Here is a 25,627-nt window from a genome sequence, read left to right as displayed (position 1 = left end):
TGGACAGTGTGCGTGTCACAAACCCCACTAGACGGCCTGTGTGTCACAACCCCCATTTGACCGAGTGTGTGTGTCACAAACCCCATTGGACAGCTTGTGTGTCACAAACCCCATTGGAGAGAGTGTGTGTGACAAACCCCATTGGACAGTGCGTGTGTCAGAAACCCCATTGGACAGTGTGTATATCACAAATCCCATTGGGCAGCATGCATTTCACAAACCCCATGGGACAGCGTGTGTGTGTCACAAAACCCATTTGTACAGCGTGTGTGTCAGAAACCCCATTTGACAGCGTGTGTGTCAGAAACCTCATTGGAAAGTGTTTATGTCACAAATCCCATTGGATACCATGTGTGTGTCACAAACCCTTTTGGACAGTGTGTGTGTCGCAAACACCACTGGACAGCGTGTGTGTCACAAGCCCCATTGGACAGAGTGAGCAAGTCACAAACCTCATTGGACAGCGTGTGTGTCACAAACCCCTTTGGACAGCATGCGTGTCACAATCCCCATGGGACAGCGTGTGTGTGTCACAATCCCCATTGGACAGCGTGTGTGTCACAATCCCCATTGGACAGCGTGTGTGTCACAAACCCCATTTTAGAGCGTGTGTGTCACAACGCCTCTTGGAAAGTGTGTGTGTTACAAACTCCATTGTATAGCATGTGTGTGTCACAAAGCCTATTGGACAGTGTGTGTGTCACAGACCCCACTGGACACTGTGTGTGTCACCAACCCCTTTGGACAGTGTGTGTGTGTCACAATACCCATTAGACACTGTGTGTGTCACAAAGCCCCGTGGAGACTGTGTATGTCACAAACCCCATTGGACAGCGTGTGTGACACAAACCACTTTGGAAAGTGTGTGTGTCCCAAACCGCAATGGACAGCCTGTTTTTCACAAACACCATTGGAAAGCATGCCTGTCACAAACAACATTGGACAGCATGTGTCTGTCGCAATCTCCATTGGACAGCGTGTGTGTCACAAACCCCATTGGACAGAGTGTGTGTGAGAAACCCCATTAATCAGTTTGTGTGTCACAATCCCCCCTGGACAGTGTGTATGGCACAAACCCCATTGGAAACTTTGAGTGTCACAGACCCCTTTGGATAGAGTGTGTGTAACAAACCCCCCTGTACAGTGTGTGTATCAAATGCCCCATTGGACAGATTGTGTGTTTCACAAAACCGATTGGAGAGCGTGTGTGTTACAAACCCCATTGGACTGTGTGTGTGTCACAAACCCTATTGGACAGCATGTGTGTCACAATCCCCATTGGACAGCGTGTGTGTGTCACAATCCCCATTGGACAGTGTGTGCGTCACAAAACTTTCTGGACAGCGTGTATGTGTCACAATCCCCATTGAACAGAGTGTGTGTGACAAACTCCATTGGACAGCGTATGTGTCACAAACCCCATTGGACAGTTTGTTTGTCAACAACCCCATTGGACAGAGTTTGTGTGTGTCACAATCCCCCTTGGATAGTGTGTGTGTCACAATCCCCATTGGATAACGTGTGTGTGTCGAAACCCCTTTGGAGAGTGTGTGTGTCACAAACCCCATTGGACAGTGTGTGTGTCACAATCCCCATTGGACAGCGTATGTGTCACAAACCAAATTGGACACTGTGTGTGTCACAAACACCCTTGGACAGTGTGTGTGTGTCACAAAACCCATTGGACAGAATATGTGCGACAATCCCCAGTGTACAGCTTGTGTGTGTCACAGTACCCATTAGACAGTGTGTGTGTCACAAACCCCATTGGACAGAGTGTGTGTCACAAACCCCTTTGGACACTGTGTGTGTCACAAACCCCATGGGACAGCATGTGTGTATCACAATCCCCATTGGACAGCGTGTTTGTCACAAACACCATTAAACAGCATACATGTCACAAACAACATTGGACAGCGAGTGTGTGTCACAATCCCCGTTGGACAGTGTGTGTCTTTCACAATCCCCATTGGACAGTGTGTGTGTCACAAACAATATTGGACAGTGTGTGTGTCACAAACCCCACTGGACAGCGTGTGTGTCACAAACCCCTTTGGACAGAGTGTGTTTCACAAACCCCCTTGGACCGTCTGTGTGTCACAAACCCCCCTGGACCAAGTGTGTGTCACAAACCCCATTTTACAGCGTGTGTGTCACAACGCCTCTTGGAAAGTGTGTGTGTTATAAACTCCATTGTATAGAATGTGTGTCTCACAAAGCCTATTGGACAGTGTGTGTGTCACAGACCCCACTGGATACTGCGTGTGTCACAAACCCCGTTGGAGAGTGTGTGTGTGTCACAGTACCCATTAGACACTGTGTGTGTCACAAACCCCCGTGGAGACTGTGTGTGTCAGAAACCCCATTGGACAGCGTGTGTGACACAAACCACTGAGGAAAGTTTGTGTGTCCCAAACCACAATGGACAGCCTGTTTGTCAAAAACACCATTAAACAGAATGTGTGTCACAAACAACATTCGACAGCATGTGTGTGTCACAAACCCCATTGGACAGAGTGTGTGTCACAAACCCCATTTCAACAGCGTGTGTGTCAGAAAACCCATTTGACAGCGTGTGTGTCATAAACCTCATTGGAAAGTGTTTGTGTTACAAATCCCATTGGATAGCGTGTGCATGTCACAAACCCTTTTGGACAGCGTGTGTGTCACAAACACCACTGGACAGCGTGTGTGTCACAAGAACCATTGGACAGAGTGAGCGAGTCACAAACCTGATTGGACAGCGTGTGTGTCAAAAACCCCATTGGACAGCGTGTGTGTCACAAACCCCATTGGACAGTGTGTGTGAGACAAACCCCATTGGAGGATACGTGTGTCACAATCCCCATTGGACAGTGTGTTTGTCACAAACCCCCGTGGACACAGTGTGTCACAAACCCCATTGGACAGCGTGTGTGACACAAACCACTTTGGAAAGTGTGTGTGTCCCAAACCGCAATGGACAGCCTGTTTGCCACAAACACCATTGGAAAGCATGCGTGTCACAAACAACATTGGACAACATGTGTGTGTTGCAATCTCCATTGGACAGCGTGTGTGTCACAAAACCCATTGGACAGTGTGTGTGTCACAAACCCCATTGGACAGTGTGTGTGTGTCACAAACCCCGTAGGACAGAGAGTGTTTCGCAAACCCCATTGGACCGTCTGTGTGTCACAAACCCCCCTGGACAGAGTGTGTGACACAAACCCCATTTGACAGCGTTTGTGTCACGTCTCTTGGAAAGTGTCTGTGTTACTAACCCCATTGTATAGCATGTGTGTGTCACAAACCCTATTGGACAGTGTGTGTGTCACAAACGCCACTGGACAGCCTGTGTGTCACAAACCCCGTTGGACAGCGTGTCTGTCACATTCCCTATTGGACAGAGTGTGTGTGGTGTGTCACAATCCCCATTGGACAGCGTGTGTGTCACAAACCCCATTGGACCTTGTGTGTGTCACAATCCCCATTAGACCGAGTGTGTGTGTCACAATCCCCATTGGACAGCGTATGTCTTCAGAAACCCCATTGGACAGTGTGTGTGTCACAAACCCTATTGGATAGTGTGTGTGTCTCAAACCCCACTGGACAGCATGTGTGTCACGAACCCCATTGGACAGCATATGTGTTCACAAACCCCCTTGGACAGTGTGTGTGTCACAAACACCATTGGACAGCATGTGTTTGTCACAAACCCCATTGGACAGAGTATGTGTGACAAACCCCATTGGAAAGCCTGTGTGTGTCACAATACCCATTAGACAGTGTGTGTGTCACAAACCCCATTGGACAGTGTGTGTGTGTCACAAACCCCGTAGGACAGAGAGTGTTTCGCAAACCCCATTGGACCGTCTGTGTGTCACAAACCCCCCTGGACAGAGTGTGTGACACAAACCCCATTTGACAGCGTTTGTGTCACAACGTCTCTTGGAAAGTGTCTGTGTTACTAACCCCATTGTATAGCATGTGTGTGTCACAAACCCTATTGGACAGTGTGTGTGTCACAAACGCCACTGGACAGCTTGTGTGTCACAAACCCCGTTGGACAGCGTGTCTGTCACATTCCCTATTGGACAGAGTGTGTGTGGTGTGTCACAATCCCCATTGGACAGCGTGTGTGTCACAAACCCCATTGGACCTTGTGTGTGTCACAATCCCCATTAGACCGAGTGTGTGTGTCACAATCCCCATTGGACAGCGTATGTCTTCAGAAACCCCATTGGACAGTGTGTGTGTCACAAACCCTATTGGATAGTGTGTGTGTCTCAAACCCCACTGGACAGCATGTGTGTCACGAACCCCATTGGACAGCATATGTGTTCACAAACCCCCTTGGACAGTGTGTGTGTCACAAACACCATTGGACAGCATGTGTTTGTCACAAACCCCATTGGACAGAGTATGTGTGACAAACCCCATTGGAAAGCCTGTGTGTGTCACAATACCCATTAGACAGTGTGTGTGTCACAAACCCCATTGGACAGAGTGTGTGTGACAAACCCCATTTGACAGAGTGTGTGTCAAAACCCCACTGGACAGCGTGTGTGTCACGAACCCCATTGGACAGCGCATGTGTGTCACAATCCCCATTGGACAGTGTGTGTGTCACAAACCCCACTGGACAGCCTGTGTGTCAAAAAACCCACTGGACAGCGTGTGTGTATCACAATCCCCATTGAACAGCGTATTTTTCACAAACACCATTAAACAGCATGCATGTCACAAACAACATTGGACAGCGTGTGTGCATCACAATCCCTATTGGACAGTGTATGTGTGTCACAAACCCCATTGGACAGAGTGTATATCACAAACCCCATGTGACAGCATGTGTGTCACAAACTCCATTGGATAGCGTGTGTTAGCCACAAACCTATTGGAATGTGTGTGTGTCTCAAACCCCATTGGATAGCGTGTGTGTGCCACAAACCCTATTGGACAGTGTGTGTGTCACAAACCCCACTGGACAGAGTATGTGTGACAAACCCCATTGGAAAGCCTGTGTGTGTCACAATACCCATTAGACAGTGTGTGTGTCACAAACCCCATTGGATAGAGTGTGTGTGACAAACCCCATTTGACAGAGTGTGTGTCAAAACCCCACTGGACAGCGTGTGTGTCACGAACCCCATTGGACAGCGCATGTGTGTCACAATCCCCATTGGACAGTGTGTGTGTCACAAACCCCACTGGACAGCCTGTGTGTCACAAACCCCACTGGACAGCGTGTGTGTATCACAATCCCCATTGAACAGCGTATTTTTCACAAACACCATTAAACAGCATGCATGTCACAAACAACATTGGACAGCGTGTGTGCATCACAATCCCCATTGGACAGTGTATGTGTGTCACAAACCCCATTGGACAGAGTGTATATCACAAACCCCATGTGACAGCATGTGTGTCACAAACTCCATTGGATAGCGTGTGTTAGCCACAAACCTATTGGAATGTGTGTGTGTCTCAAACCCCATTGGATAGCGTGTGTGTGCCACAAACCCTATTGGACAGTGTGTGTGTCACAAACCCCACTGGACAGCGTGTGTGTCATGAACCAAATTGGATAGCATATGTGTTTACATTCACCATTGGACAGAGTGTGTGTGGTGTGTCACAAACCCCATTTGACAGAGTGTGTGTCACAAACCCCATTGGACAGTGTGTGTGTCACAAACCACCCTGGACTGTGTATGTGTGTCAAAAACCCCATCGGACAGCATCCGTGTCACAAACACCGTTGGACAGCGTCTGTGTGTCACAATCCCCATTGGACAGCGTGTGTGTCACAAACCCCATTGGACAGTGTGTGTGAGAAAAACCCCATTGGACAGCGTGTGTGTCACAATCCCCATTGGACAGCGTGTTTGTCACAAACCCCCGTGGACACAGTGTGTCACAAACCCCATTTGACAGTGTGTGTGAGACAAACCCCATTGGACAATGTGTTGGTCACAGACCCCATTGAACTGTTTGTGTGTCACAAACCCCCCTGGACTGTGTATGTGTGTCAAAAACCCCATCGGACAGCATCCGTGTCAGAAAAACCGTTGGACAGCGTCTGTGTGTCACAATCCCCATTGGACAGCGTGTTTGTCACAAACCCCCGTAGACACAGTGTGTCACAAACCCCATTGGACAGCGTGTGTGACACAAACCACCTTGGAAAGTGTGTGTGTCCCAAACCGCAAAGGATAGACTGTTTGTCACAAACACCATTGGAAAGCATGCGTGTTACAAACAACATTGGACAGCATGTGTGTGTCGCAATCTCCATTGGACAGCGTGTGTGTCACAAACCCCATTGGACAGTGTGTGTGTCACAAACCCATTTGGACAGTGTGTGTGTGTCACAAACCCCATTGGACAGAGTGTGTTTCACAAACCCCATTGGACCGTATGTGTGTCACAAACTCCCCTGGACAGAGTGTGTGTCACAAACCCCATTTGAAAGCGTGTGTGTCACAAACTGCATTGGACAGCCTCTTGGAAAGTGTGTGTGTTACAAAACCCATGGTATAGCATGTGTGTGTCACAATCCCTATAGGACAGTGTGTGTGTCACAAATCCCACTGGACAGCGTGTGTGTCACAAACCCCATTGGACAGCGTATGTGTCACATTCCCCATTGGACAGAGTGTGTGTGGTGTGTCAAAAACCCTATTTGACAGCGTGTGTGTCACAAACCCCATTGAACTGTGTGTGTGTCACAAACCCCGCTGGACTGTGTATGTGTGTCAAAAACCCCATCGGACAGCATCCGTGTCACAAACACCGTTGGACAGCGTCTGTGTGTCACAATCCCCATCGGACAGCGTGTGTGTCACAAACCCCATTGGAGCTTGTGTGTGTAACAATCCCCATTGGACAGTGTGTGTGTGTCATAATCCCCTTTGGACAGTGTGTGTGTCATAAACCCCATTTGACAGAGTGTGTCACAAACCCATTGTACACTGTGTGTGTCACAATCCCTATTGGACCGTGTGTGTGTCACAAAACCTATTGGACAGAGTGTGTTTCAAAACCCCACTGGACAGCGTGTGTATCACGAACACCATTGGACAGCGCATGTGTGTCACAATCCCCATTGGACAGTGTGTGTGTGTCACAAACGTCTTTAGACAATGTGTTTGTCACAAAACCCATTGGCCAGCGTGTGTGTCACAAACCCCATTTGACAGTGTGTGTGTCGCAAACCCCATTGGACAGCGTGTCTGTGTCAAAAACCCCTTTAGACAATGTGTTTGTCACAAAACCCATTGGACAGAGTGTGTGTCACAAACCTCATTGAAAAGTGTGTGTGTCACAAACCCATTGGATAGCGTGTGTGTGTTACAAACTCCAAAGGACAGTGTGTGTGTCACAAACCCACTTGGACAGCGTTAGTGTCACAAACCCCATTGGACAGCATGTGTGTCACAAACCCCTATGGACTGTGTGTGTGTGTCACAAGCACATTGGACAGCATGCGTGTCACAAACACCATTGCACCGCATGTGTCTGTCACAATCCCCATTGGACAGCATGTGTGTGTCACATTTCCCATTGGACAGTGTGTGTGTGTCACAATCCCCATTGGACAGAGTGGGTGTGACAAACCCCATTGGACAGTGTGTGTGTCACAATCCCCCCTGGATATTGTGTGTGTCACAAACACCATTTGACACCGTGCGTGTCACAAACACCATTGGACAGCGTGTGTGTGTCAGAAACCCCATTGGAAAGTGTGTGTGTCACAAACCCCACTGGAAATTGTGTGTGTCGCAAACCCCATTTGATACCATGTGTGTGCCACAAATCCAATTAGACAGTGTGTGTGTCACAAAACCCACTGGACAGCGTGTGTGTATCACAAACCCCTTAAGACAGTGTGTGTGTCACAAGCCCATTGGACAGAGTGTGTGTGCCACAAACCTCATTGTACAGCGCATGTCTCACAATCCTCATTGGACAGCGTGTGTGTTACAAACCCCATTGGACAGAGTGTGTGTGAGAAACCCCATTGCACAGTTTGTATGTCACAAACCCCATTGGACAGACTGGGTGTGCCAAACCCCGCTGGACTGTGTTTGTGTGTCACAAACCCCATTTGACAGTGTGTGTGTGTCACAATCCCCATTGGACAATGTGTGTGTCACAAGCCCCATTGGACAGAGTGTGTGTCACAAAACCCATTGGACAGCGTATGTGTCACAAAAATCTTTGGACATCGTGTGTGTCACAAACACCATTGGACAGAGTGTGTTTGTCACAAACCCCATTAGACAAAGTGGGTGTGACAAACCCCATTGGACAGCGCGTGTTTGTCACAAATCCCTTGGGAAAATGTGTTTTCAATAAACCCCATTTGATAGCATGTATATGTCACAAACCCCACTGGACGGTTTGCCTGTCACAAACCAGACTGGATAGCGTGTGTGTAACAAAACCCCCTGGACAGTGTGTGTGTCACAAAAACCATTGGACAGCGTGTGTGTCAGTAACCCCATAGGACAGCCTGTGTGTGTCACAATCCCCATTGGATAGAGCGTATGTGACAAACCCCATTGGACAGAGTGTGTGTCACAAACCCCCCTGGACAGTGTGTGTGTCACAAACCCTATTGGACAGTGTGTGTATCATAGAAACCACTGGACAGCGTGTGTGTCACGAACCCCAACGCACAGCTTGTGCTCCACAAGCACCATTGGACAGAGTATGTGTGTCACAAACCCCCCTGGACAGTGTGTGTGTCGCAATACCCATTGGACAGCGTGTGTGTCACGAAACCCATTAGACATTGTGTGTGTGTCAGAAACACTCTTGGACAGCGTGTGTATCTCACAAACCCTATTGCACATTGTGTGTGTCACAAACCCCACTGGACAGCTTGTGTGTCCCAAACCCTGTTAGACATTGTGTGTGTCACAAACCCCCCTGGAGAGCATGTGTGTCACAAAACCCTTTGGACAGCGTGTGTGTCACAAACCCCATTGGACAGAGTGTGTGTCACAAACTCCTTTGGACATTGTGTGTGTCACAAACCCCCCTGGACAGCGTGTGTGTCACAAACATCATTTGACAGCGTGTGTTTGTCACAAACCCCATTTGAGAGAGTGGGTGTGACAAACCCCATTGGACAGTGTGTGTGTCACAATCCCCCCTGGACATTGTGTGTGTCACAAACCCCATTTCACAACGTGTGTGTCACAAACACTATTGGGCAGCGTGTGTATGTCACAAAACCTATTGAACAGCGTGTGTGTCACAAACCCCACTGGACAGAGTGTGTGTCACAAACTCCTTTGGACATTGTGTGTGTCACAAACCCCCCTGGACAGCGTGTGTGTCACAAACATCATTGGACAGCGTGTGTTTGTCACAAAACCCATTTGTCAGAATGGGTGTGACAAACCCCATTGGACAGCGTGTGTGTGTCACAAGCGCTATTGGAAAATGTGTGTTTCATAAACCCCATTTGATAGCGTGTATGTGTCACAAACCCCATTGGACATTGTGCGAGTCACAAACCCCATTGTACTGAGTGTGTGTGTCACAAACACCATTGGAGAGCATGTGTGTGCCTCAAACATCATTCGAACGTGTGTATGTCACAAACCCCATTGGATAGCATGTGTATCACAAACCCTACTGCACAGTGTTTGTGTCACAAAAACCACTAGGCAGCGTGTGTGTCACGAACCCCATTGGACAGCGTGTGTATCACAAGCCCCATTGGGCAGCGTGTGTGTCGCAAACATCATTGGACAGTTTGTGCGTCACAAACCCCCTTGGACAGCGAGTGTGTGTAACAATACCCTTTGGACAGCGTGTTTGTCACAAACCCCATTAGGCAGCGTGTTTGTCACAAACTCCATTGGACAGCGTGTGTGTCACAAAGCCTCCTGTACACTGTGTCTGTCACAAAACCCCTTGGACAACATGTGTTTCACAAACCCCATGGGACAGCGTGTGTGTGTCACAATCCCCATTGGACAGCTTGTGTGTCACAATTCCCATTTGACAGTGTGTCTATCACAAACCCTATTGGAGAGTGTGTGTGTCAAAAACCCCACTGGACAGCGTGTGTGACACAATCTCCCCTGGACACTGTGTGTGTCACAAACCCCATTTGACAGCGTGTGTTTCACAAACACCTTTGGACAGCGCGTGTGTGTCACAAACCCCATTAGAAAGTGTGTGTGTCACAAACCCAACTGGATAACGTGTGTGTGTCCCAAACCGCAATGGACACTGTGTTTGTCACAAACAACTTTGGACAGCATGCATGTCACAAACACCATTGGACAGCGTGTGTGTGTCGCAATCGCCTTTGGACAGTGTGTGTGTGTCACAAACCCCATTGGACAGAGTGTGTGTCACAAACCCCTTTGAACAGCGTGTGTGTCACAAACACCGTTGGACAGCATGTGTTTGGCACAAACCCTATTAGACAGACTGGGTGTGACAAACGCCCCTGGACTGTGTTTGTGTGTCACAAACCCCATTGGACAGCGTGTGTGTGTAACAATACCCATTGGACATTGTGTGTGTCACAAACCCCATTGGACAGAGTGTGTGTGACAAACCCCATTGCACAGCGCATGTGTAACAAACCCCCATGGACACTGTGTGTGTCATAAACTCCATTGGACAGAGTGTGTGTGACAAACCCCATTAGATTGTGTGTGTGTGTCACAATCCCCATTGGACAGTGTGTGTGTCACAAACACTATCGGACAGCGTGTGTGTCACAAACCCCATTAGACAGCGTGTTTGTCACAAGCCCCATTGGACAGCGTGTGTATCACAAACCCCATTAGACAGTGTGTGTGTTACAAAACCATTGGTCAGCGTGTGTGTCACAAACCCCCCTGGACAGTGTGTCTGTCACAAACCCCATTGGATAGCATGCGTATCACAAAACCAATGGGACAGAGTGTGTGTGTCACAATACCCATTGGACAGCGTGTCTGTCACAAACCCCATTGGACAGTGTGTGTGTCACAATCCTCATTGGACAACGTGTGTGTGTCACAACAGCCATTGGAGAATGTGTGAGGCACAAAGCCCTCTGGACAGCATGTGTGTCACAAACAACCCTGGAGAGTCTCTGTGTCACAAACTCCATTTGACTGCGGTGTGTCACAAACCTCTTTGGACCGTGTGTGTGTCACAAACCCCCAGGACACTGTGTGTGTCACAATCCCCATTGGACAGTGTCTGTGTCACAAATTCCATTGGACAGTGTGTGTATCACAATCCCCATTGGCCAGCTTGTGTGTCACAAACCCCAATAGACAGTGCATGTGTCACAAACCCCATTGGACAGGGTGTGTGTGTCCCAAACCCCATTGGATAGTCTCTGTTTCACGAACCCCACTGGACAGAGTGTGTGTGTCACAAACCCCATTGGACAGTGTGGGTGTCACAATCCCCATTGAGCAGCGTGTGTGTCACAAACCCCATTGGACAGTGTGGGTGTCACAGTCCCCAATGGGCAGCATGTGTGTCACAAACCCCATTGGACAGTGCGTGTGTCACGAACCCCCCTGGACAGTGTGTCGGTCACAAACCCCTTTTGACAGCGAGTGTGTCAGAAACGCCATTGGAAAATGTGTGTGTCACAAACCCCATTGGATAGCTCTTGGGTGCAACAAAACCCATTGGACAGAGTGTGTGTGTCTCAATACCCATTGGAAAGTGTGTGTGTCACAAACCCCATTGGACAGTGTGTGTCTCACGAATCCCACTGGACAGCGTGTGTGTTACGAACCCCATTAAACAGCGTGTGTGTCACAACCCCCATTGGTCAGTCTGTGTGTCACAAACCACTTTGGAAAGTGTGTGTGTCACAAACCCCATTGGAATGTGTGTGTGTCACAAACCCCTTTGGACAGAGTGGGTGTGACAAACCCCATTGTATAGTGCATGTGTCACAATCCCCTCTGGACAGTGTGTGTGTCACAATCTCCATTAGACAGCGTGTGTGTCACAAACACCATTGGACATTGTGTGTGTCGGAAACGCAGCCGGACAGTGTGTGTGTCACAAACCCCATTGGACAGTGTGTGTGTCACAGAACGCTCTGGACAGCGTGTGTGTCACAAGCACCTCTGGAGAGTCTCTGTTTCACAAATCCCATTGGACAGCGTGTGTGTCACAAACTAACCTGGATAGTGTGTTTGTCACAAACCCCATTGGACAGCGTGTGTGTCACAAACCGCCCTGGGCAGTCTGCATGTCACAAACCCCATTTGACACCGTGTGTTTCACAAACCCCATTTTACAGTGTGTGTGTCACAAACCCCATTGGACAGCGTGTGTGTGTCACAATCCTCATTGGAAAGTGTATGTGTCACAAACAACATTAGACAGAGTGTGTGTCACAATCCCCATTTGACAGTGTGTGTGTCACAAACAACATTGGACACCGTGCGTATGTCACAGACCCGACTGGAAATTGTGTGTGTCACAAACCACATTGGATAGCGTGTGTGTGTCACAAACCCTATTGGACAGCGTGTATGTCACAAGCCATATTGGACAGAGTGTGTGTAACAAACCCCACTGGACAGCGTGTGTGTGTCACAATACCCATTTTACAGTGTGTGTGTCACAAACCTCGTTGGACAGAATGTGTGTGACAAACCCCATTGGACAGAGTGTGTGTCACAATCCCCATTGGACAGCGTGAGTGTCACAAACTCCCGTGGACACTGTCTGTGTCAAAAACTCCATTTGAACTGTGTGTGTGTTAGAAACCCCATTGGAAAATGTTTGTGTCACAAACCCTACTGGACAGTGTGTGTTTCACAAACGCCACTGGACAGAGTGTTTGTCATGAACCGCATTGGACATCATCTGTGTCACAAACGCCATTGGACAGCATGCGTGTCACAAACACCATTGGACAGCACGTGTGTGTCACAATCCCCATTGGACAGCGTGTGTATCACAAACGCCATTGGACCTTGTTTGTGTCACAATCCTCATTGGACAGTGTGTGTGTGTCACAATCCCCATTGGACAGAGTGTGTGTGTCACAAACCCCATTGCACAGCGTATGTGTCACAACCCCCACTGTACAATGTGTGTGTCACAAACCCCATTGGACAGCATGCGTATCACAGACCCTATGGGACAGCGTGTGTGTGTCACAATCCCCATTAGACAGAGTATGTGTGTCACAAAAAGCATTGGACAGCGTGTATGTTCACAAATAGCATTGGACAGCATGTATTTGTCACAAACCCCATTGGACAGTGTGTGTGCCACAAAACCCATTGGAAAGTGTGTTTCTCATAAACCACATTGGAGAGCGTGTGTGTTTCACAAAACCCATTGGAAAGTGTGTGTGTGACACAAACCCCATTGGACAGCGTGTGTGTGTCACAAACCCCATAGGAAAGCGTGTGTGTCACAATCCCCACTGGCCAGTGTGTGTGTCACGAACCCCATTGGACAGAGTGTGTGTGTCACAAACCCCATTGGACAGCGATTGTTTCATAAACCCCCCCGGACAGTGTGTGTGTCACAAAACCCATTGGACAGCATGCGTGTCACAAACACCATTGGACAGCGTGTGTATCTCTCAATCCCCATTGGACAGCGTGTGTGTGTCAAAATCCCCAGTGGACAGCATGTGTTTGACAAACCCCATTGGACAGCATGTGTGTGTCACAAACCCTATTGGAAAGAGTGTGTGTGACAAACCCCATTGGACAGCGTGTGTGTGTCACAAACCCCTCTGGACAGCGCATGTGTCACAAACACCCCTGGAGAGTCTCTGTGTCACAAACACCATTGGACAGCGTGTGCGTCACAAACCCCCCGGAACAGTGTATGTGTCACAAACCCCATTGGACAGCGTGTGTGTCACAAACCCCATTGGAAAGTGTGTGTGTCATAAACCTTATTGGACAGCGTGTGTGTCACGAACCCCATTGGACAGCGTGTGTGTCACAAACCGCATTGGAAAGTGTGTGTGTCGCAAACCCTATTGGACAGCGTATGTGTCACGAACCCCGTTGGACCACGTGTGTGTCACAAACCCCATTGGACAGCATGTGTGTGCCACAATCCCCATTGGACAGTGTGTGTGTCACAAACCCCATTGAACAGTGTGTGTGTCCAAACCCCATTGGAGAGCGTGTGTGAGTCAAAATACCCTGTCCAAAATACGCTGTCCAGGACAGAGTGTGTGTGTCACAAACCCCATTGGACAGCGTGTGTGTCACAAACTCACCTGGACAGCGTGTGTGTTCCAAACCCAGTGGAAAGTGTGCGTGTCACAAACCCAATTGGACAGTTTGTGTGTCACAAAACACACTGGACAGCATGTGTGTCACTATCCCCATTGGACAACATGTGTTTCACAAGCCCATTGGATAGATTGTGTGTGTCACAACCCCCATTGGACAGCGTGTGTGTGTCAAAATCTCCACTGGACAGCGTGTGTGTCACAAACCCCATTGGACAGAGTTTGTGTGTCACAAACACCATTGGACAGCATGTGTGTGTTCACAATCCCCATTGGACAGTGTGTGTGTCACAATCCCCATTGGACAGTGTGTTTCACAAACCCCATTGGACAGCGTCTGTGTGTCACAATCCCCATTGGTCAGTGTGTGTGTCATAAACCTCATTGGACAGAGTATATGTGACAAACCCCTTTAAACAGTGTGTGTGTCTCAAACCCCCCTGGACATTCTTTGTGTCACATCACCCATTGGACAGAGTGTGTGTCAGAAACCCCATTGGACAGTATGCGTGTCACAAACACCAATAGACAGCGTGTGTGTGTTACAATCCCCATTGGACAGCGTGCGTGTCACAAAACCCATTGGACATTGTGTGTGTCACGAACCCCATTGGACAGCGTGTGTGTCACAAACCCCCCTCGACAGTGTGTGTGTGTCGCAAACCCCATTTGACACCGTGTGTGTCACAAACCCCATTTGACACCGTGTGTGTCACAAACACCATTGGACAGCGTGTGTGTGTCACAAAACCAATTAGACAGTGTGTGTGTTGTGGGAAACTGCAGCGGGTATGTGGAATCCTTGACAGAAAATATGAAACTAGAGATCAGCCTTGAGATATTAAGATTTGCCCTTGAGAAGGATAGGAGTAAAGGAGTATGCGGAGAGAGGAGAGATGTACCCGTGAGAGAGAAAGGGATAGAAGAATAACATGGATGATAGAAAAATTAACCAATGAGATGTTAGTGCTGTAACTTGTAACCAATAGTGAAAAGACACATGAACTGATTGAATTGTATAAAAATGCACTTGTAGCAATAAATGGCACTCCATTTCTTTCATCTTGAAAGAACTTGGTCCATGTCATTTGTCTGTCTCAACCGCGACATATGGTGACCCCGACGTGATCCTGCCTGAAGAGGATCTTGCATGACAAGGTGACAGCATGAAGCTGTGAACAGCCGGAGAAGAGCTGTGGAGACGGAGCCCGGTACAGCTGATAAGAGCAGCCGAGGAGAGCTGCCGAAGGTCCGGAACGTTGAAAAGACACCTCGCTAGGGAGCAGGTGAGCTACCGGGAACAGGGGGGGTGAAACTTATCTAAAGAAGAGGGTACTATATTATCTACATGGAAGCTGCTTCTGAAGAAGCAGGGTGTTAGCCTTCCAGAACTGACTTTAAGAAAAATTTTACTATGGGGCAAAGCACAAGGTATAGAGGTTAATCCTGTGACAGCATTTAGTGTGTCACAATGGATGGACTTGGGGGATAAACTGCTTGACAGTGCTACTAAAGGGTCCAAGGAAGCATCTGAACTGTTAACGACGTGGTGCTTGTTATCAGATACTCTGAAAGAGTTAAAACAGCAACAGGCAGAGGCGGCGGAGGGGGATGGTCTTCCTGGCTCTCCTGGGCCAGATTTGGAGGAAAAGGCAAGATTAAGTACTACTCCAACCTCCCCTGTTACTAAGGATTCGTCAAAACCACCCAAGTCCGTATTATCTGACACGGATAAGGATCCGCGGCACTTTCTTGGAAAGTTAAAAGGAGTAAAGAAGGAGCATACGTATGTGTGGCTCCGAGATCAGAAAAAAATTATGAAAGACTCATATACATGTGTGTGGCCCCGAGATCAGATAAAAGCTATGAAAGACTCACATGAAAAAACAGCGTTGGGTTATGTGCGATCTCGGGAGGGGCCCTCGAAACACCGGTCGGAGCAATGCGTTCGGCCGACCGCTCCACTGTCATCAATCACGGCTCGAACCTCTCCTCTACCATCATCAACCGCGGTTCCGCCGTCTGCGTCACCGCCATTGATCACAGTTCAACCCTCTGCCCCGCCGCTATCAGTTGCGGAAGAAAAAAATGGACATTTTTTTTCCTATCCCCCCTTGCCTGGAGATTTAGGTGGGGAGGACCCCCCGTGGTGAGCCAGACTGAGCCAAATAACGTAATTCCTATGGATTTGGGTCCCCCCAACCTGCCCCCGCCTCCCTCCCACACTGCTAAAAAGCGAATTCCTGAGGGTGGGGGTGGAGTTTCAGAGCGTAAACTGAACTTACCAAAAAGCTGGGATTTACCCCCATTTTCAGTTACAGTTAAACCACGGGACCCCGTGTGTTTCTGGAAGAGACACTAATTGACACACCACAACTACAGGCACGATAACTTTCTGAAATCCTGAGGCAGTCACCAGACCTCGCATATCAAGCTATGATAAAGGTGCCTGAAACCAACAATGCAGCCAAATCAATTGCAACTATTGATCAGGGTCCCAGTGAGAATTACATGCAATTTATTGACCATCTTCAAGAGGCCATCAATAAGCAGGTTGAAAACTTAGAAGTTAAGGAAGCACTAATGTTGAAATTAGCAGTAGAGAATGCTAATGCTTGCTACCGATGTGTTATCTGCAAGTTTTACAGTACATATTATGTGCTTCTGTGTATTGCCTCTCTGAAAATCAAGCAGCTTGTCAGGAATGTGAGTTAATTGTTTTACTAGTTGTTTTTCAGTGCGCCGTAAAACTCTGTCCCCATTTTTCCCAGTCGTGCTGCAAGCACCCTGTGTTTTCTCCCCCTCCCTCCCCATTCTCAAGGTTTTACTTGCAAGACGGGGTCAGGAATAATTGTTTTCAGTTGTGTTCCTGAAAAATCAGTATTGGGAGGTGTTTTAAAACTTAGGAAAGCACTCGGAATTATGAGGAAGGAAGATCTTGTTAAATATTGAAATCAGTGTTCGCTGCTGTTTACGTTAAATGATTGGGAAAAGTGTCCGGAGAATAGAATTTTGTTGCAATTAATGTTGTTTTTAAGATGAGAAGAGCAGGACAAAATAAATCTCTACAAGAGATCATTAGATCATTACAGACAGTTTTACAGCTGGAACGATTTGAACGTCAACAAGCTGAGAGAGAGTTAACTGATAACACACATGTCACAGTAAACTTGCTGAAGTCTGCAAGATGCTTCCCTCATTAACCTGTTTTCTTTGTGGGTATCGGTTTAAGCATGTTGCAATTTTGGTAGGTCTTTATTATATGGTACGATAAGTTTACAGTCTGTTAAATTATGAGAATCCGTTGACTCAAAATGTGTGTTTTGTGATAATACAGAAGATCATAAGTAATTTAGTTCTTTACTGCGTGAATATGATGGTAAAATTTTGTGTGTAGTAGCTGTTATTTTTTTTTTCTTTTCTCTAGCATGCTACCTTTATTCCGGCATTCAGACTTGCGCAACTCTGTGACAGGCTGTGTCTCATCTCGGTGTGCTGGATTTGGTTTTTCCGTATGCACATCATGTAAAGAATCCTGGTTTTGGCATAACAGCTGTGGCGCACCAGATGAGACACTAAAACAAAACAAAATAAAACAAAAAAGGCCTTGCCCAGTCCAGCTCGCTGCGGGGGCCGATGGGGCTCCAGTGCGCACTGACTTTTTTTGTCAGGGAGACCCAGAGGTACCTCCACCTGGCTGAGCAGTAGGCAGCCCAAAGGTGCAATGCAAAAAATTGAGATATTGTCTTAAATTGGTGTAACTGTGATCCATCTGCTTATTTGAACTTGGTATATGGTTTTCACATCTGAGCTCAGTATTTTAGTTTGCATATTCATATTTGGTACCAAAAGAATCTTGTTTGGGGAGATAATTACAAAATGTGAACCGGTTCCACTGCTAAAATTCCACCTTGCTCCCCCTTAGGATGCATCCTTACACATTAAAGTAATCGCTTATATTGTTAGAAAAGCATTTAAATTGTTAAAATGCTATGATAGCTGTGAATTTGGAAGAGGTTGTATTTAAAAATTGCTAGAATATTAACTGATTTGGATCTAGGAAAATAGACTAATGGATTTATGTTTATTATACTGGTTTATACTGTTTTTTGACACCTCTAAATTGTAAAACGTAAATGAAGCTAAGGAATGTAACTATTTCTGAGCTACTTGAAATTTGTAGTTGGAATGAAATGGGTAAACAAAAGAGCAAAATATCCCAGGCCTGTGTGCAGCTCATTGTAACTGAGAAGTTTCCCAGAACCTCCTACTTCATACCAGCCAGTATGCCAGCTGCGTGACCTTGGTTATATCTACACTGCACAGAAAGAAAAAACAACTGGAAAAATCTGGCTGCCTGCTTTTAAAGCAGTGAAAGGGGGGTTCTCTCTCCCCGCCACTGCAGCGATGTAATACTGAATGGAGCAGTCCGAGGGTGAAGTTTAAAGGCATCCTTAGCAGACCCATAGTTCTAATGAAACTGGAAAACTAAACCAAAAATTTGTTAATAGACTTATTCTGTGGTAATTAGTTGTAAGTGACTTCTTAGTAAATTCACTGTGCTAGTTTTTGAGGTCATGAGAGAGAATGAAAGAAAGGCCGTTTTTTGAGACCAATAGAATGCCATATTTGGAACAAAGTTTAAATACATGAATTCTTATAGTTGTTAGAAACTCCTATACTTCTCTTAGGTTAAGATTTGTTAAGTAAATTGTAAGCTCAAATAACGTTTTCTGAGAATTCTGTTTAGTTGCATGGCCTACAAGAAGCTGCTTGGATGGCGCAGATCTGCTTGCTGCAAGTGAGAAATCTCCAAGGAAATTTCAAATGCTGTATTTCCACTAGTATTAACAGCCAATGTTTCGATAAAGCAAATACTACACTGATTGATCTGAAACAGGACTTCGATCTGGTAAGGGAAAACAATATCCAATAAATATGACAGCCAAAATGGAGTTGGAAACTTTGAGGAATAAATTTATGACAACTTTACAGGCTGACTGCATTCAATTGGACTTGCAGATTTGTCTATTTATAGCTACAACATAGAAACAACCTGTGGCTATTGTGGAACAGTATGATGAGATTGCTAGCAGACTGATATACTGCTTTTTACTCTGATCAAGAAAAGCAGGGAATGAATTTAAGTTTCAATAGGCCATGATCCTTTTGTCATATATGTACCATTTGTGAAATGTAATTCTGATTTTTTAATTTTATTTGTAATCTATGTCTTTGTAAATTGCACTAGCTGGTTTTCTTAACAGCACAGCTTTTGGCATGCATAAATGTAAAATGTAAATTGCTGCAGAACCTGCAAGTCTTTCACATCAGGTCATAGGCCATACTTGTATTTGGTCTGATCCTACATACTTGCAAAGTTTTTGTTGCTGGTTCTGGGAAGTCCCATAAAGCTGTAGTGGTTTGGTGTGAAGATAACAATTGGCATCATTCTGTAAAAATTATTGAAGGTTCAACCCAATTAGCAGAACTTGACACAGCTTTACATTACTTAGAGCTTTTTAAGGAGGAACCTCTAAATTTGATTTGTGATTCTGAGTACGTAGTCAAGGTCCAATGCACGTATCTCCTTCTGAACTGTGTTTTTTGTTTTGGTTCTGTTCTTTTTTAAACAAAAAGGGGGGAGAAGTAGGGAAAACACCACAACACCTATTGTCAAAAGCATTGTATGTGATGAAATACTTTGCAAGTGTGACCCAAAACCATGCTAAATCAGAAAGAACCTACATTAGTTATGGCCAAATCACTAGTTAATGGTCAATGGAAAAGGCCACATCAATTGATAACCTGGGGGAGAGGTTATGCTTGTGTCTTTACAGATCAAGGGCCGCAATGGTTGCCAGCACGAAATGTGAAACCTGTGTTATCTTCCTGACAATGATTGTTGCAGCTGCTGTGTTTTGGATGCCCGCACAGACAAAGACTAACATGTGGAGTACTTTAACCAACATGACTGACCAGGACTCCATATGCCTAGCTATGGCATCTCTGGAAAACCCGTTCCACACATGCTTGGTTGGCATCCCCCTTGATGACTACAGCAGCATCACACAACTGTTTCAAAATAGAGGTTGGTGCAGAGGCATTGCAACAAACTGTAATAATACTAACATGGCACTTTGGATTAACTGTCTCCCGGAAATAGACATTGAACCACAGGAACTGGAATTGCTGGCATCTATGCCCATGGACACTTGTATCAACCTGGTTTGTGAAAAGTGTCAGAACAATATACGAGAAAATGAATGAATAAAACTGCAAAATGTTAATTCTACCTTTGGTGACTATAGAAATGAAACTCAATGGTGTAATGGCTCGCAGAAGAATCCAAGGGATGTCACTGATAATGTGGGAACAGCGACCCCAAAACCTCCTGTATGGTGTATTCTTGATCTGTGGAGATAGAGCCTGACCAGGAATTCCTTCTAATGCTGTTGAAGGACTGTGTATTTTGGGACTATTAACTCTCTTAACGCCCAATGTATAATAGATAATAGATCACAGAAGAGCAAGACGAGAAAAACACTTTTTGCGTGTATATGAGTCAAAATGTGATGATAATGTAGATTTTTGGGGTTCAAGGTTAAGGGTTTTAGAATCTCTTGTATCTGGTGTTGGCACAGCTAAAAGCTTTAAATATTTTAGAAAATTAGGATGCTGACTAGTTAAGCAAACTAACAGAACTTAAAAGGCTTTAAGTGGACTTTTTCTAGATGTACATTCTGTAAGACATGCCACATGGCAGAGTGGGGTCGCGATAGATTTTTTGTTATTAGCTCAAGGACATGGGTGTGAAGACTTCGATGGGATTTGTTAAATAAATTGATTAGTGGTTGAGGGTTTCTAGGATGGTTGTTATCAGTAGTGAAAACAGGACTGATCATTTTGATGGTTGTTGTGGTTGTGTTACTAATGTTGCCATGCATGATTTCTCTGCTGCAAAGGGCCCTGCAGTGGACAATGAGGGCAGCATTTTTAGCAAAAATAAAAAAAGGGGGAATTGTGGGAAACTGCAGCGGGTCTGTGGAATCCTTGACAGAAAATATGAGAGTAGAGATCAGCCTTGAGATATTAAGATTTACCCTTGAGAAGGATGGGAGTAAAGGAGTATCCGGAGAGAGGAGAGATGTACCCGTGAGAAAGAAGGGGATAGAAGAATAACATGGATGATAGAAAAATTAACCAATGAGATGTCAGTGCTGAAACTAGTAACCAATATTGAAAAGACACATGAACTGGTAGAATTGCATGAAAATGCACTTGTAGCAATAAATGGCATCTATTACTTTCATCTTGAAAGAACTTGGTCCATGTCGTTTGTACGCCTCAACCGCGACACTTTGCTCTTGAAAAGATGTCATCAGGTGGGTGTTTCGGTGTAATACGCTGAAAACCAGACCAGTAATAGTGAAATATGCCCATGATATGCATGATCCCCGCCCCAAAGCACCATGACTCAGCCTAAGGAGACCTGCAGCTTATTTTTTTGTACTGCCTGCAGATTGTGGAAGTACAGTATAAAAACCATTCTTATGGAGAGATCTTCGTATTTTAGGCTTAGTCTAAATGTCTCAAGCAGCTGGGGTTTTTGCTTGGGCCTAATCCATACGGTTTTATGGCTTTCCTCCTAGTCTGAAGAAGAATGTGCCAAAAAATGTCTTGCAGCCTAGGCTTGCCTTGCCTGTCCTTGCCTGTCCTTGCCTTGCCTTATTTCCTTCTCATCCTGTTCTCTGTCCCATTCTCTCTCGTTAAACCCTCGTCTGGCTGCATGTCTCTACATTCCTTTTCTCTCACTCTCCTGCTTCCTGCCTCTTTTCTTGCAATTCCTCCATTTCAATCCTGCAGCCCAACACTACTTTTTGTTCTTCCTTCCCTTTCTCCTGCTCCCTTCGCTTTCTCCCTCTGTCCCATATCTTTCCTCTCGACTTCTCTGCTGGAGACTTTGGGCCAAATTGGCCCCAAGTGTGGGCATGGTTTGACAAGTTTTCAGAGGCCTGGCTGGTGACAGCAGGGCCAGCAGGCAGTGACAGGCCCGGGGCTGACAGGCTCCCCATCCCGTAGGGGGCGCCTGGCTGCCACACCCAGATGACATAGAAACTTTGTCACAATGCCTGCTAGCGTGGCGAGGATGCGGTGACTCTGCGGGTGACAGGGACACTGCAACAAAGCAGCATGACTCAGCCTAAGGAGATCTGCAGTTTATTTTTTTGTACTGCCAGCAGATTGTGGAAGTACAGTATAAAAACCAACCTTATGGAGAGATCTGCGTATTTTTGGCTTAGTCTAAGTGTCTCAAGTAGCTGGGGTCTATGCTTGGGCCTAATCCATACGGTCTTATAGCTTTCCTCCTAGTCTGAAGACGAATGTGCTAGAAACTACAAAGCAAATAAATGTCCTGCAGCTTGGCCTGTCCTTGCCTGTCCTTGCCTTGCCTTATTTCCTTCTCATCCTGTTCTCTGTCCCATCCTCTCTCAATAACCCCTCGTCTGGCTGCATGTCTCTTCTTCCCTTTAATCTCACTCCTCTGCTTCCTGACTCTTTTCTTGCAATTCCTCCATCTCACTTCTGCAGCCCAACACTACTTTTTATTCTTCTTTCCCTTTCTCCTGCTCCCTTCGCTTTCTCCCTCTGTCCCATATCTTTCTTCCCGACTTGTCTGTTGGAGACATTGGGCCAAATAGGCCCCACATATGGACATGGTTTGACAAGTTTTCAGAGGCCTGACTGGTGAAAGCAGGGACAGCCGGCAGTGAGAGGCCGGGGCTGACAGGCTCCCCATCCCCTAGGGGGCGCCTGGCTGCCACACCCAGCTGACATAGAGCCTCTGTCACAATGCCCGCTACCGTGGCGAGTATGTGGTGACTCTGCAGGTGACAGGGACACTGCAGGACTTGGTGGCAGCTCAGCAATTTCTCACTTTCCCAAAGAAGCGGAATTCTGCAAGTTGCTGCCTCTGCTCTTGAAAGGATATCATCAGGTGGGTGTTTTGGTGTCATACTCTGAAAACCAGAGCAGAAATGGTGAAATATTCCCATGATATGCATGGTCCCTGCAACAAAGCACCATGACTCAGCCTAATAGATCTGCAGCTTATTTTTTTGTACTGCCAGCAGATTGTGGAAGCACAGTATGAAAACAATCCTTATGCAGTAATCTGCGTATTTTAGGCTTAGTCTAAGTGTCTCAAGTAGCCGGTGTATTTGCTTGGGCCTAATCCATACGGTCTTATGGCTTTCCTCGTAGTCCGAGGACGAATGTGCTAGAAAATATAAAGCAAAAAAATGTCCTGCAGCCTAGCCTTGCTTTGCCTGTCCTTGCCTTGCCTTCTTTCCTTTTCATCCTGTTCTCTGTCCCATCCTCTCTCACTAACCCCTCGTCTGGCTGCATGTCTCGTCTTTCCTTTTCTATCACTCTCGTACTTCCTCCCTCTTTTCCTGCAATTCCTTCATCTCACTCCTGAAGCCCAACACTACTTTTTATTCTTCCTTCCCTTTCTCCTTCTCCCTTCGCTTTCTCCCTCTGTCCCATATCTTTCTTCCCGACTTGTCTTTTCAAGACTTTGGGCCAAATTGGCCCCAAGTCTGGTCATGGTTTGACCAATTTTCAGAGGCCTGGCTGGTGACAGCAGGGACAGCAGGCAGTGACAGGCCCGGGGCTGATAGGCTCCCCATCCCCTAGGGGGCGCCTGGCTGCCACACCCAGCTGACATAGAGCCTCTGTCACAATGCCCGCTACCGTGGCGAGTATGTGGTGACTCTGCAGGTGACAGGGACACTGCAGGACTTGGTGTCAGCTCAGCAATTTCTCATTTCCCCAAAGAAGCGGAATTCTGCAAATTGCTGCCTTTGCTCTTGAAAGGATATCATCAGGTGGGTGTTTTGGTGTCATACTCTGAAAACCAGAGCTGAAATGGTGAAATATTCCCATGATATGCATGGTCCCTGCAACAAAGCACCATGACTCAGCGTAATAGATCTGCAGCTTATATTTTGTATTGCCAGCAGATTGTGGAAGCAGAGTATAAAAACAATCCTTATGGAGTAATCTGCGTATTTTAGGCTTAGTCTAAGTGTCTCAAGTAGCCGGTGTATTTGCTTGGGCCTAATCCATACTGTCTTATGGCTTTCCTCGTAGTCCGAGGACGAATGTGCTAGAAAATATAAAGCAAAAAAATGTCCTGCAGCCTAGCCTTGCTTTGCCTGTCCTTGCCTGTCCTTGCCTTGCCTTATTTCCTTCTCATCCTGTTCTCTGTCCCATCCTCTCTCACTAACCCTTCGTCTGGCTGCATGTCTCGTCTTTCCTTTTCTATCACTCTCCTACTTCCTCCCTCTTCTCCTGCAATTCCTCCATCTCACTCCTGCAGCCCAACACTACTTTTTATTCTTCCTTCCCTTTCTCCTGCTCCCTTCGCTTTCTCCCTCTGTCCCATATCTTTCTTCCCGACTTGTCTTTTCAAGACTTTGGGCCAAATTGGCCCCAAGTCTGGTCATGGTTTGACCAATTTTCAGAGGCCTGGCTGGTGACAGCAGGGACAGCAGGCAGTGAGAGGCCCGGGGCTGACAAGCTCCCCATCCCCTAGGGGGCGCCTGGCTGCCACACCCAGCTGACATAGAACCTTTGTCACAATGCCCGCTACCGTGGCGAGTATGTGGTGACTCTGCAGGTGACAGGGACACTGCAGGACTTGGTGGCAGCTCAGCAATTTCTCACTTCCCCAAAGAAGCGGAATTCTGCAAGTTGCTGCCTCTGCTCTTGAAAGGATATCATCAGGTGGGTGTTTTGGTGTCATACTCTGAAAACCAGAGCAGAAATGGTGAAATATTCCCATGATATGCATGGTCCCTGCAACAAAGCACCATGACTCAGCCTAATAGATCTGCAGCTTATTTTTTTGTACTGCCAGCAGATTGTGGAAGCACAGTATGAAAACAATCCTTATGGAGTAATCTGCGTATTTTAGGCTTAGTCTAAGTGTCTCAAGTAGCCGGTGTATTTGCTTGGGCCTAATCCATACGGTCTTATGGCTTTCCTAGTAGTCCGAGGACGAATGTGCTAGAAAATATAAAGCAAAAAAATGTCCTGCAGCCTAGCCTTGCTTTGCCTGTCCTTGCCTGTCCTTGCCTGTCCTTGCCTTGCCTTATTTCCTTCTCATCCTGTTCTCTGTCCCATCCTCTCTCACTAACCCCTCGTCTGGCTGCATGTCTCGTCTTTCCTTTTCTATCACTCTCCTACTTCCTGCCTCTTTTCCTGCAATTCCTCCATCTCTCTCCTGCAGCCCGACACTACTTTCTATTCTTCCTTCCCTTTCTCCTGCTCCCTTCGCTTTCTCCCTCTGTCCCATATCTTTCTTCCTGACTTGTC

Source organism: Columba livia, chromosome 9, assembly GCF_036013475.1.
Source record: "Columba livia isolate bColLiv1 breed racing homer chromosome 9, bColLiv1.pat.W.v2, whole genome shotgun sequence".
Taxonomy (NCBI): domain Eukaryota; kingdom Metazoa; phylum Chordata; class Aves; order Columbiformes; family Columbidae; genus Columba; species Columba livia.
The sequence above is the reverse complement of the archived record's forward strand: the minus strand, read 5'-3'. Positions refer to the sequence as shown.